Here is a 7,522-nt window from a genome sequence, read left to right as displayed (position 1 = left end):
CCACCATTGTTGTTGAAACCTTGTTGAGGTCTCTCTTGATTCTTCCATGAGAAATTTGGGTGATTTCTCCATGAAGAATTATAGGTGTTTCCATAGGGTTCTCCTAGGTAATTCACCTCTTCCATTGAAGGGTTCTCAGGATCATAAGCTTCTTCTTCAGATGAAGCATCCTTAGTACTACTTGGTGCATTTTGCATTCCAGACAGACTTTGAGAAATCAAATTGACTTGTTGAGTCAATATCTTGTTCTGAGCCAAAATGGCATTCAGAGTGTCAATCTCAAGAACTCCTTTCTTCTGACTAGTCCCATTGTTCACAGGATTCCTTTCAGAAGTGTACATGAATTGGTTATTTGCAACCATTTCAATTAGCTCTTGAGCCTCTGTAGGCGTCTTCTTCAGATGAAGAGATCCTCCAGCAGAGCTATCCAAAGACATCTTGGATAGTTCAGAGAGACCATCATAGAAAATACCTATGATGCTCCATTCAGAAAGCATGTCAGAAGGACATTTTCTGATTAATTGTTTGTATCTTTCCCAAGCTTCATAGAGGGATTCTCCATCCTTCTGTCTGAAGGTTTGGACTTCCACTCTAAGCTTACTCCATCTTTGAGGTGGAAAGAACTTTGCCAAGAAGGCATTGACTAGCTTTTCCCAAGAGTCCAGGCTTTCTTTAGGTTGAGAGTCTAACCATATTCTAGCTCTGTCTCTTACAGCAAAAGGGAATAGCATCAGTCTATAGACCTCAGGGTCTACCCCATTGGTCTTGACTGTGTCACAGATTTGCAAGAATTCAGCTAAGAACTGATGAGGATCTTCCAATGGAAGTCCATGGAACTTGCAATTCTGTTGCATTAGAGAAACTAATTGAGGCTTTAGCTCAAAGTTGTTTGCTCCAATGGCAGGGATAGAGATGCTTCTCCCATAGAAGTCGGGAGTAGGTGCAGTAAAGTCACCCAGCACCTTCCTTGCATTGTTGGCATTGTTGTTGTTTTCGGCTGCCATGTCTTCTTCTTCTTTGAAGAATTCGGTCAAGTCCTCAATAAAGAGTTGTGCCTTAGCTTCTCTTAGCTTTCGCTTCAAGGTCCTTTCAGGTTCAGGGTCAGCTTCAACAAGAATGCCTTTGTCTTTGTTCCTGCTCATATGAAAGAGAAGAGAACAAGAAAATGTGGAATCCTCTATGTCACAGTATAGAGATTCCTTGAGGTGTCAGAGGAAGGAAAATGGAAGACAGAGGTAGAAAATTCGAACTTATCAAAGAAGATGGAGTTCGAATTTTGCATTAAGGAATAGTGTTAGTCCATAAATAGAAGGATGTGAGAAGAAGGGAAGTAATTTTCGAAAATTAAGTTAAAAGATTTTGAAAACATTTTGAAAAACACTTAATTGATTTTCGAAAATAAGAGTGGAAAAGAAATCAAGCGATTTTTTTGAAAAAGATTTTGAAATTAGAATTTAAAAAGATTTGATTGAAAACTATTTTGAAAAAGATGTGATTAAAAAGATTTGATTGAAAAGTTATGGTTTTAAAAAGATGTGATTGAGAAGATATGATTTGAAAACAATTTTAAAAGATATGATTTGAAAACAATTTGAAAAGATATGATTTTAAAAATTAATGACTTGCCTAACAAGAAAAGATATGATTCAGACATAAAACCTTTCTCAACAGAAAAGGCAAAAAATGTTCAATCAAATCATTAATTGTTAGTAAGTATCCTTGAAAAAGGAAAGAAATTGATTTTGAAAACATTTGATTGAAAAGATATGATTTGAAAAAGATTTGATTTTGAAAAACTTTGAAAACTTGAAAAAATTTGATTTTGAAAACAAAATCTTCCCCCTTTAGCCATCCTGGCGTTAAACGCCCAGAATGGTGCACATTCTGGCGTTTAACGCCCAAACTACTACCCTTTTGGGCGTTAAACGCCCAGCCAGGCACCCTGGCTGGCGTTTAAACGCCAGTCTGTCTTCTTCACTGGGCATTTTTGAATGCCCAGCTTTTTCTGTGTGATTCCTCTGCAGTATGTTCTGAATCTTCAATTCTCTGTATTATTGACTTGAAAAGACACAAATTAAAAATATTTTTGGATTTTTAATAATAACGAATAATCAAAATGCAACTAAAATCAAATAATAATGCATGCAAGACACCAAACTTAGCAGTTTGTATACTACTGACACTAACAAGATGAGAATGCATATGAGAAACAACAAAACACTCAAGTCAATAGAATTCAAAGATCAAAACAAAGAAATCATCAAGAACAACTTGAAGATCAATGAGGACACATGCATGAATGCAATGAGAATAGAAACATGCAATTGATACTAAACTTAAGATGAGACTCTAGACTCAAACAAGACATATTTTTGGATTTTATGATTTTGTAATTTTTTTTTTTGTGCTTTTTTCGAAAATTAAGTGAAAAGGAAAATAAAGGTATCAAAATTCTTAATGAGAATTCCAGGAATCATGCAATGTTAGTCTAAAGCTTTAGTCTAAAGGAATTAGACATGGCTAGCCAAGCTTCAGCAGGACATTGCATTCAAGAGCTAAATTGATGAGGATCAATCAGCTTTGGTGATGATAAGAACATCACCTTGAAACACTAGAATTCATTCTTAAGAACTCTGAAGAAAAATACCTAATCTAAGCAACAAGATGAACCGTCAGTTGTCCATACACAAGAACAATCCCCGGCAACGGCGCCAAAAACTTGATGCACGAAATTGTGATCACTACAACTTCGCACAACTAACCAGCAAGTGCACTGGGTCGTCCAAGTAATAAACCTTACGCGAGTAAGGGTCGATCCCACGGAGATTGGTGGTATGTAGCAAGCTATGGTCACCTTGTAAATCTCAGTCAGGCAGACTCAAATGGGTATAGATGATGAATAAAGCATAAAGATAAAGATAGAGATACTTATGTATATCATTGGTGTAAGAGCTTCAGACAAGCGTATGAAGATGCCTTCCCTTCCGTCTCTCTGCTTTCCTACTGTCTTCATCCAATCCTTCTCACTCCTTTCCATGGCAAGCTCGTGTAGGGTTTCACCGTTGTCAATGGCTACCTCCCATCCTCTCAGTGAAAGCGAGAGCATATGCTCTGTCACAGCATAGCGGAATTCAGCTGTCGGTTCTCGGTCAGGCCGGAATAATATCCATTGATACTTTTGCGTCTGTCACTAACGCCCCGCCTGCTAGGAGTTTGAAGCACGTCACAGTCATTCAGTCATTGAATCCTACTCAGAATACCACAGACAAGGTTTAGACCTTCCGGATTCTCTTGAATGCCGCCATCAGGTCCTGCCTATACCACGAGGATTCCGATTAAAGAATCCAAGAGATATTCACTAAGCCTCATATGCTTGTAGAACAAGAATGGTTGTCAGTCACCTTGTTCATAGGTGAGAATGATGATGAGTGTCAGTCATCACCTTCATCAAGTTGAAGAACAAGTGATATCTTGGACAAAGAACAAGCGGAATTGAATAGAAGAACAATAGTAATTGCATTAATACTCGAGGTACAGCAGAGCTCCACACCTTAATCTATGGTGTGTAGAAACTCCACCGTTGAAAATACATAAGAACAAGGTCTAGGCATGGCCGTGAGGCCAGCCTCCCAAATGATCTAAGAACTAGATGTCCGAAGATGATAAATACAATAGTAAAAGGTCCTATATATAGAGAACAAGTAGCTTAGGGTGTACAGAGATGAGTAAATGACATAAAAATTCACTTCCGGGCCCACTTGGTGTGTGCTTGGGCTGAGCAATGAAGCATTTTCGTGTAGAGACTCTTCTTGGAGTTAAACGCCAGCTTTTATGCCAGTTTGGGCGTTTAACTCCCATTTAGGTGCCAGTTCCGGCGTTTAACGCTGGAATTTCTGTAGGTGACTTTGAACGCCGGTTTGAGCCATCAAATCTTGGGCAAAGTATGGACTATCATATATTGCTGGAAAGCCCAGGATGTCTACTTTCCAACGCCGTTGAGAGCGCGCCAATTGGGCTTCTGTAGCTCCAGAAAATCCACTTCGAGTGCAGGGAGGTCAGAATCCAACAGCATCTGCAGTCCTTTTGAGTCTCTGGATCAGATTTTTGCTCAGATCCCTCAATTTCAGCCAGAAAATACCTGAAATCACAGAAAAACACACAAACTCATAGTAAAGTCCAGAAAAGTGAATTTTAACTAAAAACTAATAAAAATATACTAAAAACTAACTAGATCATACTAAAAACATACTAAAAACAATGCCAAAAAGCGTCTAAATTATCCGCTCATCAGAAAGCTGGCGTTAAACGCCCATTCCTTGCCCAGTTCTGGCGTTCAAACGCCATAAAAGGGGGAAAAGCTGGCGTTAAACGCCCATTTTCCACCCAATCCTGGCGTTCAAACGCCAAGAGAGGATCAGACACCTGAGAGTGCTGACAGTAATCCCTCTAAAAAGGCTTCTTCAACCACTTCTGTAAGGAATAAACCTGCAGCATCTAAGGTTGAAGAATATCAAGCCAAGATGCCTTATCCTCAGAAACTCCGCAAGGCGGAACAGGATAAGCAATTTGCCCGCTTTGCAGACTATCTAAGGACTCTTGAAATAAAGATTCCGTTTGCAGAGGCACTTGAGCAAATACCTTCTTATGCTAAGTTCATGAAAGAGATCTTAAGTCATAAGAAGGATTGGAGAGAAACTGAAAAAGTGTTTCTCACTGAAGAATGCAGTGCAGTCATTCTGAAAAGCTTACCAGAAAAGCTTCAAGATCCTGGAAGCTTTATGATACCATGCACATTAGAAGGTGCTTGCACCAAGATAGCTCTATGTGATCTTGGAGCAAGCATCAATCTAATACCTGCATCCACTATCAGAAAGCTTGGGTTGGCTGGAGAGGTCAAACCAACCAGGATATGCCTCCAACTTGCTGATGGCTCCATTAAACACCCATCAGGCATAATAGAGGACATGATTGTCAAGGTTGGACCCTTTGCTTTTCCAACTGACTTTGTGGTGCTGGAAATGGAGGAGCACAAGAGTGCAACTCTCATTCTAGGAAGACCTTTCCTAGCAACTGGACGAACTCTCATTGATGTACAAAGAGGGGAAGTAACCCTCAGAGTCAATGAGGATGAGTTCAAGTTGAATGCTGTAAAAGCTATGCAGCATCCAGACACACCAGATGACTGCATGGGCACTGACATTATTGACTCTCTGGTAGAAGAGATCAATATGGATGAAAGCCTAGAATCAGAGCTTGAGGACATCTTCAAAGATGCTCAACCTGATCAAGAAGCACTAGAGGAAGCAAAGGAATTTTCAAAAATTCCTCAGGAGGAGGATAAACCTCCCAAACCTGAACTCAAACCTCTACCACCATCCCTGAAGTACGCATTTCTGGGAGAGGGTGACACTTTTCCAGTGATCATAAGCTCTGCTTTGAATCCACAGGAAGAGGAAGCACTGATTCAAGTGCTAAGGACACACAAGACAGCTCTTGGGTGGTCCATAAGTGATCTCAAGGGCATTAGCCCAGCTAGATGCATGCACAAGATCCTGTTGGAGGATAATGCCAAACCAGTAGTTCAACCACAGAGGAGGCTAAATACAGCCATGAAGGAGGTGGTGCAGAAAGAGGTCACTAAATTACTAGAGGCTGGGATTATTTATCCTATTTCTGATAGCCCTTGGGTGATCCTTGTCCAAGTTGTCCCCAAAAAGGGAGGCATGACAGTGGTTCATAATGAAAAAAATGAACTGGTTCCTACAAGAACAGTCACAGGGTGGCGTATGTGTATTGACTACAGAAGGCTCAATACAGCCACCAGAAAGGATCATTTTCCTTTACCATTCATAGACCAAATGCTAGAAAGACTAGCTGGTCATGACTATTACTGCTTTTTGGATGGCTATTCAGGCTACAACCAAATAGCAGTAGATCCCCAGGACCAAGAGAAAACAGCATTTACTTGCCCTTCTGGCGTGTTTGCCTACAGAAGGATGCCTTTTGGTCTGTGCAATGCACCTGCAACCTTTCAGAGGTGCATGCTCTCTATCTTCTCAGATATGGTAGAGAAATTTCTGGAAGTCTTCATGGATGACTTCTCAGTATATGGAGACTCATTCAGCTCCTGTCTTAACCACCTAGCACTTGTCCTGAAAAGATGCCAAGAGACTAACCTGGTTTTAAACTGGGAGAAATGTCACTTTATGGTGACTGAGGGAATTGTCCTTGGGCACAAAATTTCAAGCAGGGGAATAGAGGTGGATAAGGCAAAGGTAGAAGTAATTGAAAAATTACCACCACCTGCCAATGTTAAGGCAATCAGAAGTTTTCTGGGACATGCAGGATTTTATAGAAGGTTTATAAAGGATTTTTCGAAAATTGCAAAACCTTTGAGTAATCTGCTAGCTGCTGACACACCATTTGTGTTTGACACACAGTGTCTGCAGGCGTTTGAGACCCTGAAAGCTAAGCTGGTCACAGCACCAGTCATCTCTGCACCAGATTGGACATTGCCATTTGAATTAATGTGTGATGCCAGTGACCATGCCATTGGTGCAGTGTTGGGACAGAGGCATAATAAACTTCTGCATGTCATTTACTATGCTAGCCGTGTTCTAAATGATGCACAGAAGAATTACACAACCACAGAAAAAGAATTACTTGCAGCGATTTATGCCATTGACAAGTTTAGATCTTATCTAGTAGGATCCAAGGTGGTTGTTTACACTGACCATGCTGCTCTTAAATACTTACTCACAAAGCAGGATTCAAAACCCAGGCTAATAAGATGGGTGTTGCTTCTGCAAGAGTTTGATATAGAAATAAGAGACAGAAAAGGGACAGAGAACCAAGTAGCTGATCATCTGTCCCGAATAGAACCAGTAGCTGGGGCGTCCCTCCCTTCTACTGAGATCTCTGAGACTTTCCCAGATGAGCAACTCTTTGCCATTCAGGAAGCTCCATGGTTTGCAGATATGGCAAACTATAAAACTGTGAGGTTCATACCCAAGGAGTACAGCTATATGCAAAGAAAGAAATTAATTTCAGATGCCAAGTACTACCTCTGGGATGAACCATATCTCTTTAAGAGATGTGCTGACGGAGTGATCCGCAGATGCGTACCCAGAGAAGAAGCACAAAGGATCCTATGGAACTGCCATGGATCACAATATGGAGGACATTTTGGAAGTGAGCGAACAGCCACTAAAGTCCTCCAGTGCGGCTTCTACTGGCCTACTCTCTATAAAGATTCCCGAGAGTTTGTGCGTAACTGTGACAGTTGCCAAAGAGCTGGTAACCTGCCTCACGGATATGCCATGCCTCAACAAGGGATATTAGAGATAGAATTGTTTGATGTATGGGAAATTGACTTCATGGGGCCATTCCCACCATCATACTCAAACACTTACATTCTGGTGGCAGTGGACTATGTATCTAAGTGGGTAGAAGCAATTGCTACACCCACTAATGATACCAAGACCGTACTAAAATTCCTCCAGAAAAACATTTTCAGCAGATT

General features: G+C 40.7%; 1 non-coding gene across 1 annotated transcript; it reads left to right on the top strand.

The window, feature by feature from the left end:
- Window positions 1-491: 491 nt before the first annotated feature.
- On the top strand, window positions 492-599 carry LOC130953760 (small nucleolar RNA R71). The gene has a single exon (XR_009075922.1). It is a non-coding gene; the product is annotated as a small nucleolar RNA R71 (small nucleolar RNA).
- Window positions 600-7,522: the final 6,923 nt, after the last annotated feature.

Source organism: Arachis stenosperma, chromosome 9 (assembly GCF_014773155.1).
Source record: "Arachis stenosperma cultivar V10309 chromosome 9, arast.V10309.gnm1.PFL2, whole genome shotgun sequence".
NCBI classification, from domain to species: Eukaryota; Viridiplantae; Streptophyta; class Magnoliopsida; order Fabales; family Fabaceae; genus Arachis; species Arachis stenosperma.
This window is presented reverse-complemented; position numbering and strand designations above follow the sequence as displayed.